This window comes from Vulpes vulpes, chromosome 2 (assembly GCF_048418805.1).
Source record: "Vulpes vulpes isolate BD-2025 chromosome 2, VulVul3, whole genome shotgun sequence".
Classification (NCBI taxonomy): Eukaryota; Metazoa; Chordata; class Mammalia; order Carnivora; family Canidae; genus Vulpes; species Vulpes vulpes.
In genome coordinates, this window is record NC_132781.1 from 6498366 (window position 1) to 6514758 (window position 16393).

Genomic DNA, 16393 nt, shown 5'->3' on the forward strand with positions numbered 1-16393 from the left:
TCTGAGGGTCAGGTATCTGGGGCCTGTGGCACGGTGTCACTTAGATTGCTGGCAGCAGGCTTCCCAGCTCCTCGAGAACAGTGGCAAGTGGCACCCTGGCCAGTGGGACACTTTGTTTCCCTCATCATTGAGACAAATCATGCCAGTCATAGGCTCTCAAAATCTGGCACTGCCTTTCTCCTAATTATTGAAATTAGGAAATAACTGAAGAAAAAAAATAAGGGAAGTAGATGAGAGAAACTATAATAGAGAAATAGAAGGCATTTTTCCTCTGAGCTCAGTTTCAGTCCTGGAGGGCAGTGGGCATTATTAGCTGAGCACAAGGAAGACAACTCAGGCCGGCAGGACAGGACATGTGGCTTCTCTCAGTTCTGTTGCTTCCTGTCGTCCAAGGTGAGTGGGATGGGGGTTTCAGGATGGAGCATCTGCAGGGCGAGGGTTGGACATAGGGTCTCTCCTAGGGGAAATGGCAAGGCCTTTCACTCATTCAGACATTTTCTCATTAAAATTATATTTAAAAATTTTTTTGCTACCTGACAGGTACTAAGTTAGGTATTGGGGGAAAGAAAATAAAAATAAATAACACAAGTGGCTGTTTTCTATGGCACTGTTCTCCATCCCTGGCAGATAGATGGATAGACAGATGATGGATGAATGGATAGATGGATACATGGACGGATGGGCAGACGATAGGTAGATGCACACAGGCATACATATATACACATATACCAAACATTAATTCCTGAGAAATATTTAAGGAGCCAGATCTCAGGCTCTAGCTGACAACCACTCAGTCAAGTGGGGTTCAGACATCTGGATCATTTAAAAGCCTGCACAACTGGTCTTGACTTGTAGCTAGAGTCAAGATCATCTCTTCTTAAAAGCTCAGAGTAGAGGGAGGAAGACAGGCAGCAAAACCTGGGTGTGATAAGCTCTCTGGAGAGTTACTCAACACCACAATTCAGACTGTTTGAGTCTTTCTCTGGATAAGCCAAAGACCAGAGGCTCATCCAATTATTTCAGCTCAACAGCCAAGGCAGAATGAGCAATGTCACCAGGGAGGGAAGACCAGAGATGAAAAGATATCTATTTCTGGGTTGGATGTCAAATCCGTGGGGGCAGCTGACGCTTGATGCTCCAAGGAGGCAGGAGCAAGGTCCATGGCCCCCCAGCTCTGTTCTCTCTCCTTCTCCAGAAACACAGGGCTTAGGGCAGGCTGCAGAGAGTGTCTCCTCTGGGAAGGAAGTCATCATGGGAAAAGAAGTGAACCCATTTACTTATCCGTTGACCTCTAAGATACGTATAGAGGTAAAACATTCTGATGGGGAGAGTCTTATGGAGAACACCTATTGGGAAAATGGGTGTCTTACTATTTTCTTAACTTGGAAGTTCATGCGCATAAGAGGGTTGCATATGCATATGAGTCATAAGAGTAAAAGACCACAGGCTTAGTGACTTAAACTAGAGAAATTTCTTTTCTCACAGTTCTCAATGCTGGGCCATCCAAATTGAGGTGCAAGCAGATTCAATTAGTCATGAAAGCTCTCGTTCTGGGTTTCAGGCAGCCACCTTCTCACAGTGACCTTCACCTTGTGCCCAGGCAAAGAGAGACAGGGAGATCAGGAGACAGAGACAGAGAGAAAGAAGGAGAGAGAAGCTCTCGGGTGACTTTTCTTACAAGAGCACCGATCCCATCTTGACATCCCCGTCACAATCTCCTCTAGCCCAAATGACCTCCCAAAGGCCCCATCTTCCAATACCATCCCTTTGGAGCTTACAACTTCAATATAGGAATTTAGGGATAACACAAACATTGTCCTCGACAATCTAGAGGCAGAATTGATCAAGGGGTGAACAGCGCTAGCTCATCTGTTGTCACTTTGACATCACCACCACTCCCTCTAAGTCCTCTTCTGCATCACTGCCCCAAACCTGGGAATCACCTTTCCTCCATTCCTCTTCCTTCAATGGGTTGGAGTTTGTCCATGGAAGCAGGTGTCAGAGATTTAGAGGGCGGGAGAACAGCCTCACTCTCTGGAGGCAGCTAAAGTGGCTTGGGTAGATGAGAGATTCAGAGTGGCTTCCTGTCACATACCCAGGAACCTTTACTCTGCTGGTGGAGACTGAAGATAATTAGTGGCATTTTCTCAGAGAATTTTCAGAATCACAGCAGCTTCTTATGGACTCTTGAGAAAACCCATCCTGGGACTTTGGCTGCAAACACAGCATCACCTTCCCTCACCATGAGTCAATACAGATACTAGTATATGGCTACTCATAGCAAGATTTTCATTGGCCAAAAAGTCAAACAACCCATGATTCATCAGCTGGTAAACGGATAAGCTAAATGTGTCCAGACTCTACCATGGACTGCAGTGCCCACACATGCTACCACATGGATGAACCTTAACACACATTATACTAAGTGAATGAAGCCAGACAAAAAGGTCATAGATTGAAGGATTCCATGTATAAGAAGTGTCCAGAATAGAGAAATCTATAGACAGAACGTAGATCCGTGGTTGTGGAAGGCTTCAGGTAAGAGGGAAGTGGGGAACGACAAGGGGTACAGGGTTTCCTTCTGCAGTGACAAAATGTTCTGGAATTAGAGGTGATGGTGGCACAACTTTGTGAAAGTCCTAAAACCACCGAAAGCTACACTTAAAATTCGTGATATGTGAATTATATCTCAACCTATAAAGTCAACAAAAGTAAATTCTGAGCCTTAAAATGCTTTAATTCATTTTAGAAAGGGAGAAAATTCTCATTGTCTTTAACTTAACAGTTGGAAAAAGAGCACTAGTGGTATTCTTGAGAAAAGAAGATGAATAAAATTATACATATGAGAAAATAATGAGAGGAAACAAAAACAGTAACACAAACTAATCTCAAAGCTGGTTTAATGGAGAAAAAACATGGAGGAGAGGAGGAGAAACAGGAGGAGGACATCCCGCAGCAGGTGTAATCCACCCAAATCAGACGGCGCATGTGGTTTGAATGTGTAATTAAAACAGAGGCAAACATTTTAATTATTAAAGCATACTTGCTAAGTGTGGAGGTTTATGCTAATAATGCTCTGTGAAATAGATTAACTTTCTGGGAAAAGGAACCAAACCAATAGAACAGATTCAAGAACCATCAAAGAATTTGAATAGTCGATATTCAGGGGAAAACAATTTCATGTAATCAAGAATTTGTCCCAATAATGAATTTGCCAGATAGTTTTGTAGATAATTTTTAGGATTCTAAAGACATGGAAATTCCTTTGTTCTCTTTATGTGCTGATCACCAGTATTTTCAAGTTGAGAGTTTCTGAGCCAAATCCAGATACCTGGCTACTCAAGAATAATGAAAAGATTTAAAACCACAGAGTCCACATCTTGAATGAGGAGACTGGGCTGAAATGCACTGGGGCTGTGCTTTCCCCTGGGTCATTTGCTCTCCAGGTGACATTGGTCATGAGGGTTGGATTATAGGAAGTTGTCACTGCTCAGTGTGGACATTTTTGTTTCTGTGAGATGGATAGTTGTGCTCTTAGGGGATTTTTGTGATGGCTTTGATCCAGTGGAGTTTTGAAGGACAAAGGTCTGTCTTGTGGAAGGTGTATTCCCTCTTTGACTGTTACTCAACTCATCAGGCACTTGGGCTTATTGGAGTTATTTGTGATGCAGGAGGCTGGGGTCTGCCTTCAGGTGGTGGGGTGGGGTGGTGACAGGCACCTGGGTTTGTGTTTTTCAGGCTCACCTGCCCTCATGGCAGTGTCCGATGCAGTGAGTGGTCCAGTGCGGGGCTCACTGACCGTGCAGTGTCGCTATGAACCCGGATGGGAGACTTACAATAAGTGGTGGTGTCAAGGGGCCGAGTGGAAAAGCTGCCATATCCTAGTTCAAACTGACGGATCAGAGAAGGAAGCAAAGGGTGACCGAGTGTCTATCGAGGACAATCAGAAACTGCGTGTGTTCACCGTGACCATGGAGGAGCTCAGGTGGAACAATGCAGACACCTACTGGTGTGGGATTGAGAGATCTGGAACTGACCTTGGGGTTGAAGTTAAAGTGACCATTGACCCAGGTAAGAGTATGTGTGTGTGTGGATGAGTCTCTTCAGAACGTTCTCTGTCCTGGTCCCTGAGGTTCCTCTCCAGTGACTTAAGTGTCATTTGGAGAGAATTGTCACACAGGATGGTTGAGTCCTGAGTTCTCCAAGAATCCCAGGTGACCCCTTGGGTTGGGAGGGACAGAGCTTCTCTTAGATGCTCTCATGGCTGTATCCTCCAGGACAAGATCAAGCCTTTCTGGGCAGGTGTTTCTCTGCACAGTGCAGTGCATGAGTCTATTGCCCACAGAGATCAAGGTGATGGTCCCAGTTTCAGCCCATGGGCCAAAGGGACCATCTTCCATGGGACCCAGAGACCCCAATTCTTGCCAATGCCTTCCTGGACCTCTGGTGCCCACGTGTCCCTGCTCTTTCTGGAGTTTGGGGCCAGGGCTTCAGAGTGGCTCTTCCTACCCCCTGTTCCATACCCAGTCTGAGAGAGAAGAGGCCCAGCACAGTGCGTGAGCTGTGGTTGATTCCTGAGGTCCAGAAAGGCCTCCCCAGTCAAAAACCTGTTTAAATCTGTCAAATACTTTTTCTGCATCTATGAGATGACCATACAATTTTTTTCATTGACTCAATTAATGTGCATATTATACTTACTGTTTTTCTCATGTTCAAACCATTTTATGTTCTTGGGATAAAGTTGTCCTGCAGAAAATAGAATAGTACCATCTGCAATGTATTATTGTCGGTGATGATGTACTATCTTTCTTCTATATTCTTGGATTCAACTTGCTGTGTTTTTGTTGCAGACTTTTGCATTTGCGTTAAATAGTGATTTTTTTTAAACTTATAATATTTCTTTTTTGTACTGCCCTTGTCAGGTTTTGGCATCAAGAGTATGCTACTCTCATTAAGTGGATTTGGAATTGCATCCTGTTTTCCTATGTCCTGGAATTTTTTTTGTGTAAGACAGACACTGCTTTCTTAAATGTTAGTGGATATCTCCATTGAAGCTCTATGGGCCTGGAGGTTTTTTTGGACAGGCTTTATTTTATTCATACTTATTTATTTTAAGTAAGTTCTCTAGCCAACGTGGGGCTTGAACTCAAGACCTTGAGATTAAGAGTCACAAGCTGTGCCCACTGAGCCAACCAGGTGCCCCTTGGAGAAGTTTTTAATAATGGATGTGATTCTTTTAAATAGGCACAAGATGATTCTGGTTCTCTATTTCTTTTTGTACCTCTTTTATCATATCACTTTTTTTTTGCTAGAAATTGGCTTATTGCACCTAAAGTATCAAATTTATTGGCAAAAACTGGTTTAGATATCCTTTTATTATCCTTTCCCCTTATTAACTCTCCTTTTTTAATAGGCTCAGAATATTGTGTGATGTGTCTGTTTTCACTCCTGATATTGATTATGAAGACCTATCCTTTTATCACAAATATCTTGCTAGGATTTTTAAAATTTTTATTATTTTAAAAAAGATTTTGTTTACTTATTCATGAGAGACAGACAGAGATTGAGGCAGAGACATAGGCAGAGAGAGAAGCAGGCTGTCTTCAGGAAGCCTGATGTGGGACTCCATCCCAGGATTCTGGATCAAGACCTGAGTCAAAGGCAGATGCTCAACCAATGAGCCACCCAGGTGGCCCTAGGGTTTTGTTTATTTTTAAAGAACAATTGTTGGCTTTTTGGTCTTCTCTATTTTATAATAGAGAATAATTCATTATTCTAATTTCTAATTAGAAACTTTCTAATTCATTAACTTTTTCTTTTTTTCATTATTTCCTTGCTTCTACTTTCCTCTGCAAGTGATCGTGCAGTGTCACTATGGCCCAGGGTGGGAGACCTTCGTGAAGTCATGGTGTCCAGATGCTGATTTGAATAGTTGTGCCATCCTTGTTCAAACCACTGGATCACAGCTGAAGAAGAACCAGCTGTCCATCGATCAGAAAAGGCAAACATTCTCCATGGCCATATGGGGAGAGTAAAACAACTTTTGAGAACAAATCTGCTGTTGCTTTTCTGAGGTGCTGCCCAGGCGTTTTACAGTATGGCAACCCTGCTCACACCCAATATCTAGAAGTTTAAATAAGTCCCAAAGCTTAGAATTCCTCCCTGAGTTCTTGCTTTGTTCTTTGTTCTTCCTGGGGCACCATTTAAAATAACCACTTAGATTTGATTGCATGAAGAATGAATGGCCTCTGCCCTAACCACTGTATATACAAGAGGAGCTACTACCTTGCTCTTGGTCTCCAGCTTGCTCCCGGTCTGGGGTGGAGGACTGCCTTTCCCCAGGCTCATTGGGTGCCTCTCCCCTAGATCTGTAGACAATAAACTTTGTGCCTCTACTTCCTTTTGTCCCTTTCTTTGTTCCTCAAAGAGTTAAAAATAGAGCTACCTTATGACCCAGCAATTGCACTGCTGGGGATTTACCCCAAAGATACAGATGCAGTGAAATGCTGGAACACCTGCACCCCAATGTTTATAGCAGCAATGTCCACAATAGCCACACTGCAGAAGCAGCTTCGGTGTCCATCGAAAGATGAATAGATGAAGAAGCTGTGGTCTATGTATACAATGGAATATTCCTCAGCCATTAGAAACGACAAATACCCACCATTTGCTTAGAAGTGGATGGAACTGGAGGGTATTATGCTGAGTGAAGTAAGTCAATTGGAGAAGGACAAACATTATATGGTCTCATTCATTTGGGGAATATAAAAAATAGTGAAGGGAATAAAGGGGAAAGAAGAGAAAATGAGTGGGAAATATCAGGGAGGGAGACAGAACATGAGAGACTCCTAACTCTGGGAAACAAACAAGGGGTGGCAGGAAGGGAGGTGGGCGGGGGGTGGGGGTGACTGGGCGACGGGCACTGAGGAGGGCAGTTGACGGGATGAGCACTGGGTGTTATGCTATATGTTGGCAAATCGAACTCCAATAAAAATATACAAAAAGGAAAAAAAAAAGAAAAAGTCTTGTGATTTAGTTTTGAATGAGTGGATGGGAAGAAGTTAAACCCAAAGGGCTGGGCATCCTGGACTTGCTGTTGCACTGTTGGCGGGTGGGGTGGGGGGTGAGAGCAATCTTGGAAAGCCCCAAAATGAATCCAAACCCAGGAGTGGCTGATGATGGGTCAGAGCTGGAGTGTGGACAGCATCACAGGTGTGAAGAGGACAGATCTGAGTCCCTCATTTGTCCCGTCTGGATGGAGAAGTCCAAACGGTCCCTGAAGACCTGCGCCTGAAGGACCAGGGAAGCTAGGGGGCCAATGGAGGGACAGAAATGAACTGTTCTTGGGATCACTGGGTGAGTCCTCTGTCCTTGGAGGCCACCAAAGTAGATACAGGGACACGTGGCTATTTACATTGTCTCAAAGCTCCTCCCCACTAACCACTCATTACTTACACATTGAGAAGGAGTAACTTCAATGAGTTTTGACAGATTTATAGCCATAACCTCCCAATTGCCAGATATATTCTAAGTCTAGTGTTGGATTTAGTGTCACATGGGACCTTCTAGAATGCACAGGTCATCCTCTGACATAAAAAACATTGAAATAGTGTCCCAACAAAATAATCTCAAAAGAGCTCAGGAAAGCTACAGATTTAATAGGAAATGCATAGAACAAACAGATGGGATGTGGGGTGGGGATGGTTCACCTCTGTCTGCAATCTTTAACATTCAGGCATTCTTTCTGCAGGAGGCACTGGATCGGCAGCAGGTGGAATGGGCAACCTCTGTACTCTTGGCCCATCAGGGGTCTCTGGCCATTGGAACACTCGGGGGCTTTGGGATTTAATTCCAGTTTTATGGTTCCTGGTTGGTCTGGAATTGTAAAATTCATCATTGGCCAGAGTCTGGCCAATGATGGGTCAGAGCTGGAGTGTGGACAGCATCACAGGTGTGAAGAGGACACACCTCTTACATATGAGGTGTACTCTCTCTTACACAAGACTGGCCAGAATGATGTAAGAGGCCATTATCCTTGGCAGAGCCACTGCAGGGTCCCAAGGAAGAGTGGCACCAGGAGGATCCACGCCAGAGGATTCTGGGCTGCTACAGAGGAGGTCCCCGACCTGTGCAGAGCAGAGAGGGAACCAGTCTATTCCTGGGGTCAGGACAACGGGAGTCCCCACCTAACAAGGACTCTTGTTTTTCTTGGAAATGAAACCTCTGCCCATTCCTTGCTCAGAAGTCAGAGGGTGTGGGGGTGCCAATGGGACAGGAGTCATGGTTCTCCTGCTCAGCCTGACTCTATTCTTCCCCTGGGTCCCCTGACTCCAGCTTAGCGACATCACAGTACACAGCAGGAATCCAAGCAGGGACCCCTTCACAGAGGTCAAGAGCGCAAAGCTGAGGTTGCAGAGCAGGACCCTGTGCAGGCGACACGGTGACAGGTGTGAGCTCCCTCTTAAGGCGTGAGCTCCCTCTTCAGGGGCTGCCCAGCCCCTTCCTTCCTGACCTGATTCCTGAGCCCAGAGCTGCAGACAGGCAGCCTTGGTTCCTGCCAGGGAAGCCCCTCTGAGGGCACAGAACTGCTGCCCAAGGCTCAATCTATAGGGGCCTCCCTGCAGGCTTAGCCTGGGGTCCAGCACCCATGGCCCCTGATTTCATCCTGCTTTATGGCTGCTCCCCCACAATTCCCCTCCACCTCACCTGCAGGCCAGCCAAGCCCAAGGCTTTTCTTGGTCTGTCTTTCTCATCCTACTTCTGTCCCACCTTGTGTCAGTTCTGCTCAACTTTGAAGCTCAAAACTAATATTCCCAATTTGAAGAGAAGAAATTTCCCGACCCCTGTTCATCTGGATATTTAGCTTCTGGGTTCTCCTGGTAGGGGCCTCTCTCAGCTCTGACCCCCGTGGGGTAGAGCATATGAGGTGTACTCTCTCTTACATCCTGTTTAGTGGACACGGGATCTAGGAGGACAATGGCCCTTGCTTACATGTGTCCCCCTGGTGGTCCCTCTCAGTGTCCAAGAGTCTGACCCCCTCACCTCGGCCTCATCCCCTCCTCCCCCAGTAGGGCCAGGACCTGGGTAGGCCACCTTGCTCTGTCCTTCTACCTGCCTTGAGCGTGACGGGCCATGTGGATTTCACAGGTGGTGTTCTGGAGAGGGTGCACGCTGCTTTGCACTTTCTCAAAATATCCTTTAAGTCACTGTGCTCTTTTCACAAATTCCATTCCCTGTGGAGCTGCTGTCCCATCTCTCCACCCCACAGGCTTCTCCTATGCTCTTTGGTCTCCTAAAAGTTCTGCATCCTCCACTCCCCACTCAACAGAACAACTGGTCTCCAAACATCACCAGCAGGACACAGTTGGTTGTAAAGCATGAGCCAAGTGCCTCACCTCATTTGGGTCCAGACTCCAATCAAATCTCCAGGCCCTCATTCAGAGGGATACTGAACACACTGCCTGGTGGAGCCAGGCTCCAAGGAATAGGGGACTTGAGACAGGAAGAAAGTATGACTGGAACTGGATGGGAGCTGATGGAGGGAAATACGGAAGGTGGGACCCAGGGAGGGAATGCACTTTCACCCCGCCTCTGATGGGATGAAACTGGGGCAGAGGATTTGACCTTAGAAAGAACTAACTGATTCTTCTTTGGATGCCTCTTTGATGATGCTCTTTGATGAAACAGCTAATTGATTATCTTTGAATGTTTCTTAGGAGATCAGCTTCAGATTGATAGCCCAGACCTTTTACCATGTTGGGAATATGAGAAAGCAGGAATCCCAGCTTCCCACTTCTTCCCAGCATTGCACTAGCACTTGGGGATGGGAGGGCTGGAACCATAGAGCAGACACCCACCCTTGACTGTCTGAGAGTGGAATAACACCCTCCTCAGAGATGTCCTAACCCCCAGACCTGTGAATGTGGTAGGTTACATGGCAAGGGGGAGTGCATGATACAGATGCAGTTAAGATTCCCAACCAGCTGACCTAGAGATGGGGAGATTATCCTGGGCTATCCAGGTGGACCTTATGTGTCACCAGCTGTGTGTGTATAAGTGATGGAGCAGGGGAGGGCCAGTGTCACAGTAATGTGGTGTGAGGAGGACTCGACCACCACTGCTGGCTGTGAGGACAGAAGGTGCCCCGAGCCGGGGGGCCCAGGGGTCTCTAGAGGCTGGAAAAGACAAGGAAGTGCTTCTCCCTTAGAGCCTCCAGAAGAGCCAGCCCTGCCAGCACCTTGACTTTAGCCCAGGGAGCCTCATGTCAGACCTCTGCTCTCTAGAACCTTACATCATCAAACTGGTTTGTCTTAAGCCACCAGGTTGGTGGTGATTTGTTTCAGCAGCCACAGGAAAGGAACACAGAGCAGTTCCCTTCTGGTGTAGTTGAGGCTGGAACCAGCTACACCTTTTTGGGGTCGTTGTGAGTTGGGAGGCAGGTCAGAAGGAGACCAGAGCCTTCTCTCCTGCTGCCCAGCCGAAGAACTTTGTTAGGTTCTTCCTGGGGAGTGGGGAGCTCTTTAAGTACTCAGAGGCATAAAGGAGGGGGCCCAGGGCAGACGATGCTGATTCTTCCCTGCCAGGAAACCTCAGTGTCCAAGGGCGTCCCTGACAGAGTGCCCCGAGGGGAGTGGTCACAGGGGCAGCAGGGGGAAAGGTCTGCTGGGGTCCAGCTCTACTCACCTGCTGCCGGGGTTGATCTCGGGCTGACTGCTGGTGAGGCCCTGGGTAGACGGAAGCAAGGTATGACTTGCCATTGTGGGTCTTGGCACAGTTTTGGGAAAGTCTGTTGGATCTGGTGCTAAACACACAGAGGAGAGCGTGGTGTGAGAGTGATGCAGGTGGCTCCTCAGGGCCGTCACCTCTTCCCACCCCTAGGGATGCCGCTTTTGTTTTAATGCCACTGTTTAGCCACATTCGTCTGTTCTTACATCTTATTGGTTTAATAACATATTATGATTTCAGTGCAGTTCACCACCATGGGAGGCATTGGGGGGGGGGGAGCTCTGTGGCAATTGCACTCAGCTCAATCTCAGTGTCCTGTCTGGCACAGCTGAGCACGTCAGAACCATGTTCCCACGCTTGGAGTTTCCATCAGCCAGGCCAGCTCCTTTCTGAGTCTCAGCCTTGCCTGAAGCAGGCTGTGTGCCACCTGCCCTGAAATGATGTGACCCAGAGCGGCTGGCCCAGGGTTCCCCTGTCTCCCGCAGCTGCCCAGTACCCTCAGCCCATAATGTCTCCTCGGGTCCTCCCTGCCTCCCCAGGGCCTGCTTCCTTATTTCACCAGCCCTGCCAGCAAAGGCTGTCAGGTTGGAGGGTCCAGACTCCAAATCTTTGGCACCGTTCCTCCTGCCCTCCTGCACACATCCACCACCACGGTTGTCTTTTCAGTTAATATCAGCATATCTCTCCACTACACATTTGCACACCGTATTTGCATATACTAAGTGAAGAGGCTCTTCTCTGCTTTATAAATGAGCTAATGAACGAGTAGCAGATACATTACCTATATTGTCTGTGTGTCTGTATGTTGGAGAGAAGGCTGTCTCTGGGGGGGTTTGGGGGGAATGGTCCTAGTGACCCTGGGGCAGCTGGGGTGGAGTCCAGAATCATGGGAGCCCAGAATCCCCTCCAAGGCTTAGAGGCAGCAGAGAGAGGATCCCCACACTTGGTGGAGCCTGCCTTTCTTTCTCTAAAAAATGGGTTCAGAGTCTCTCCCCTGCTGCTTTGTGCTTATGTGTCCAGAGGAGGGAGGAGAAGCAGGAGGGGGCAAGGAGAGGGGCTTGTTCTGTAGTTGAAACCATCAGGACCACAGTTTTCCTTTTTTTTTTTTTTTTTGACTTTATTTATTTGAGAGAGAGAGAGAGAGAGAGAGAGAGAGAGAGAGAGAGAGAACAGGTAGGCAGATCAGCAGGCAGAGGGAGATGGAGAAGCAGGCCCTCAGCAGAGACTGATGCGGGACTCCATCCCAGAATCCAGAATCTGGGGTCCTGACCTGGGCTGAAAGCAGACGTTTAACCATTTAACTGACTAGGCCACCCAGGCTCCCCAGGACGACAGCTCTCTAGCACCCCACTCCTCCCTGCCTGCCTCTCAAGGCCCCACTCCACTTGGGTGTGGAAAAGGGTGGATGAGCCCGAGAAAATAGAAGTGCCCTTCCCTGTTTAAGACTGTCCTGGCCAAGTCTGTCCCTCATTGCTCCCTCTGGGGAGAGCAGATGGAGATATGCAGACATGCAAGAGCTCGCTCTTCCATCTTTCTAAGACTCACGGTGCCCCCCCATACACACTGGCAAATGCCAATCCCTCCCCCCCCCCAGGCACAGCTGTAGTCTCAGGCAAGTTTAGAGACTCCTCTCCATCCATTAGGGAAGAGAGAGGAACAGTCCTGACTCCTCCGTGGGTGAGTACCAGGGCCCCAGAGCACAGGAGGGAGTAGTGCCTACCTGGGTCGACAATCACGGAAAATTTGTACCCCAGATCTTTGCCAGTTCTTTCAATCCCACACCAGTAGGTGTCTGCATCATCCCGCCGCAGCTCCTCCAAGGTCAAGTTGATTGTGCGTATGCCATGGTCATCCTGGATGGACGCTCGGCCTTTCTTCACCAGTTTCTCTGACCCAGTGGTTTTTACAAGGATTCTACAGGAATTCCAGTGCTTTCCGCGGCACCACCACTTCTTGTAGGATTCCCATCCTGAGGTGTACTTACAGTACGCCGTCAATGTGCCTCCCTCTGGACCTCTCACCTCTGTTTTCTGGCAGATGAAGGAGTGGCCTAGAAAATAGAAACCCAACATTCATCTCCTTCTTACTTGAGCCCGTGGCCGGCCCTGGGCTCTGCTGGGGTACCTGGCTTTGCTCTGACGACCAGCCAGGAGCCTCTGCCCTCTGTGTAATCACCACATCCCACCTGTTCCTTTATTCCTTGCAGTATGTCTTGAGCTGTCCCCCTCTCTCTGCTGTCCCCCCTTGGGGCTCCTAGTTGCTCAGTGCAGGGTCCTGTGCTCATTCCTCATCCTACTGACCACCCACCCCTCCCTTGACCTCTGTTAACTCTTCCCGGCAACGCAGAACCCACCCTGCAGCCCCAGGTGTATTTCTAAATCCCAGAGCAGGTGAGACAGTGGCACCCCTTCCCCAGTCATCCCCTGTCACTCTAACCACCACCTACCTAAAATACCTCACCGTCTGAATCCACACATGACTCAGAAGTAAACACACACACACACACACACACACACACACACACAGGTGATTGCTTGTTATTTTACCTACACGTTTGCTCTTCTGTGTTTCCATATGTTTGCACAAGCTGATCCCTCTGCTTAAAATGTTCTCTCTTCTCTGACTGAAGGAACCAAACCCTTATATTCATCCCTCAAGGCTTGGCTCAAACCGTGTCTCTTCTAGGGTGTCTCTGCTTCCGCAGCCAAATGGGTTGTCCTGGTGCCACCAGAGCACTTTGTCCCTGTCTCAGATGTTGCGTTTATGACACTGAACAGTGGTCTGGTCTTTGGCTCATCCAGACCAGAGACTCAGGCAGCCTGATGTGTGGGGTTGAGCACCTCTCCAGAGATCCTGTCACACCTGGTTCTGCTGCCTGTCTTCCTCTCCATACTCTGAGCTTTTCAGCAGAGAGGATCTTGGTTCTAGCAAAAACTCAAGGTCAGCTGTGCAGGTTTATAAATGATCCAGATGTCTGACCTCCTACCTTGACTGGGTGGGTCTCAGCTGGAGCTGGAGCATCTAGGCTCCTTCAAAGCTCCTTAGGATTCATGCACTTATGTATGTATGTGTGTATATATGTGTGCATGTATGCACCTGTCACCCATCTATATATTCATCTGTCTATCTACCTATCTTCCACCCATCCATGCATCCATCCATCCATCCATCCATCACCTGTCTAGTGATCTATCTACCAGGAATGGCAAACAGTGTCCTAGAAAATAGACATCATTTTTATTATTTATTTTTATTCTCTTTCCCCAACACTAATATAGCACCTATCAGGTAACAAAAATATAAAAAATTTTTTTTAAATGAATAAGCATCTAGATGAGTGAAAGCCCCATTTCCCCCTGGACAGACCCTGTCTGTGTCCCACCACAGCCCTGCGGGTATTTCGACCTGAAGCCCCCGCCCTACTCACCTTGAATGACGAGAAGGAGCAGAATCCGGAGCAGCTTCATTTCTCCCCTGCCTGGGTTGTCTCCGTGGTGCTCAGCTAATGCTCCGGGCCCTCCGGGACTGGAACTGAGCTCAGAGGCAAACTACCTTGTATTTCTCCAAGTTAATCTTTTATAGTTTCTCTCATCTATGTTTTAATTTTTTTCTTCAATTCCTTCTAATTTCATTAATAAGAGAAAAGCAGTGACATCCTTTGGATCCTGTGACTGGGGTGTTGAGGTATCCCCTCTTCTTGCTCTGGCTTCTCACCTCAGCATCCCCTGGAGTCTGGCCCTGATGAGCTTCTCCCCGAAAAGGGTCCCTGCCCTCTTCTCTAGCACCACCTCCAGTCTCTGCACACCTACTTCCTGCTACCCCCATCCTCCAACCCAGATTTTGACTTCCATTGGGTATTGGTGCTTTTGTAGAGCTGTCTACCCTGTGAGTAGCTCAGATGTGCTCAAAATGCAATTTCTGGTCATCTCCATTCCTTAAGTCAATCTGTCCCAACATCTGGCCCATGCGCCCAGGGCCACCCTCTCCACCAGTGCACACCAGACTAGCCTTCCTAAGATAAAGCCCATGGGGCCTTCTTCCTGCCACCTACCACCCTCAGAATGCCTTGTTGGGATAGTGGGGTAGGAGGTGGAGTGGCCAAGGGCTTTGCCAGCAGGAGGAGGAGAGGGTGCTGTGGGCCAGTCCCCAGAGTTCCTGTCCCCTTCAAGGTCTTCTAGCTGCACCAAGAATCAAATTGACATGAGACAGATGAACAGGAGAAACTCAGAGTTAATAGCATACATACAGGGAATCCACATAGACATGGCAGTCAGGCATAATGGGGTCCGAATATTATCCTAATTAAGAGAAAGGGTGGGGGTTCGAGACTCCAAAGGGAAGGAACACAATTCACTGGAAGATGAAAACCAGTAAGTGTCTGGTAGGCAAACATTTGCTTGCCATGTAGTTGGGTTAGTCAGAGAAAATTTAAATTTAAACTTCTCTGAAGTTTCACACATTAAAAGTTGCACTGGTAGGGTGTTTCTTCCCATTGAAGTGGTCTATTCGTCTTGACATTAGGTCAGTTTAGGCAAATTCATTTCAGAAGGCAGCAATGCAGGTGCCTTCTCAACGTTAGGCCTATGGAGTAAGTCATCAGGTATTAAAACAGAAGCTTTTTTGGGGCGCCTGGATGGCTCAGTGGTTGAGTGTCTGCCTTTGGCTCAAGTCGTGATCCCGGGGTCCTGGGATTGAGTCCTGCGTTGGGTTCCCTGCAGGGAGCCTGCTTCTCCCTCTGCCTGTGTCTCTGCCTCTCTCTCTCTCTCTCTGTCTCTCATGAATAAATAAAAACTTAAAAAAAATAAGAAGCTTTTCTATGGAAATATTTCCCAGAAAAGTGGCCTAATTATTTATATAAGTACAGCAAGCATAGCGTTTGACATAGCGTTTCTGCTTTGCTAGAAATTTTCATAAGGAATCTCCAGATGAACTTCAACCGCCTCTCAATGCCAGAAGCCAAGCCAAATACTTGCCATCACACGTTGCTGTAATGCCTCTAGATTTGGATGAATTCCTCTCTCTGCCAAGTCCCTCAAACATCCTCCACCTGCCAGGAAGTGACCTTCTTTACTTACCTCGTAAGCCTGTTGGGAACTCTGTAAGGAAGGTAGCAGAAGTATTTCCAAGGGGCTTTATCAGGTCACACTTGATTCTATGCACGTCTCCCCCAAATATGACATGCCAGTCCAAGCCCGGGTAATATAACCAGTGTTTCCAACTGTGTCCTACTATAAAGAGGACAGATTCTTACTAAACTGAAGCAAATAAATAGATTGCCATAAAAATAGAAGAATATTCACTGACATTTTCTGAACTCTAGAGGGTTCAATTAAGGAGCAAAGGTAAATGTTTCCATTTGTTCAGAAAGGTATATTTTATCAAATTGTTAGCTTAAGAGACAACGTTTCCTTAAATCTGTAAAAACAAAATTAAATTAAATTAAATTTAAAAAAAACAAAACAAAAAAACAAACAAAACAAAACAAAAAATCTGTAAAAACAAAGCGTTAAAAAAGGAACAATGTTTCAAACAAAAAGTCATATAGAGTATAATTAATTATTCTCAAATTGTTCAGAATTGTGTTATTAATTTTGGTTCTGCTTGAATCCAGTTTTTGCACTAGTTCTGGAAATTTTCACTTTGTTCAGATTTATGGTCTTAAGCTTAT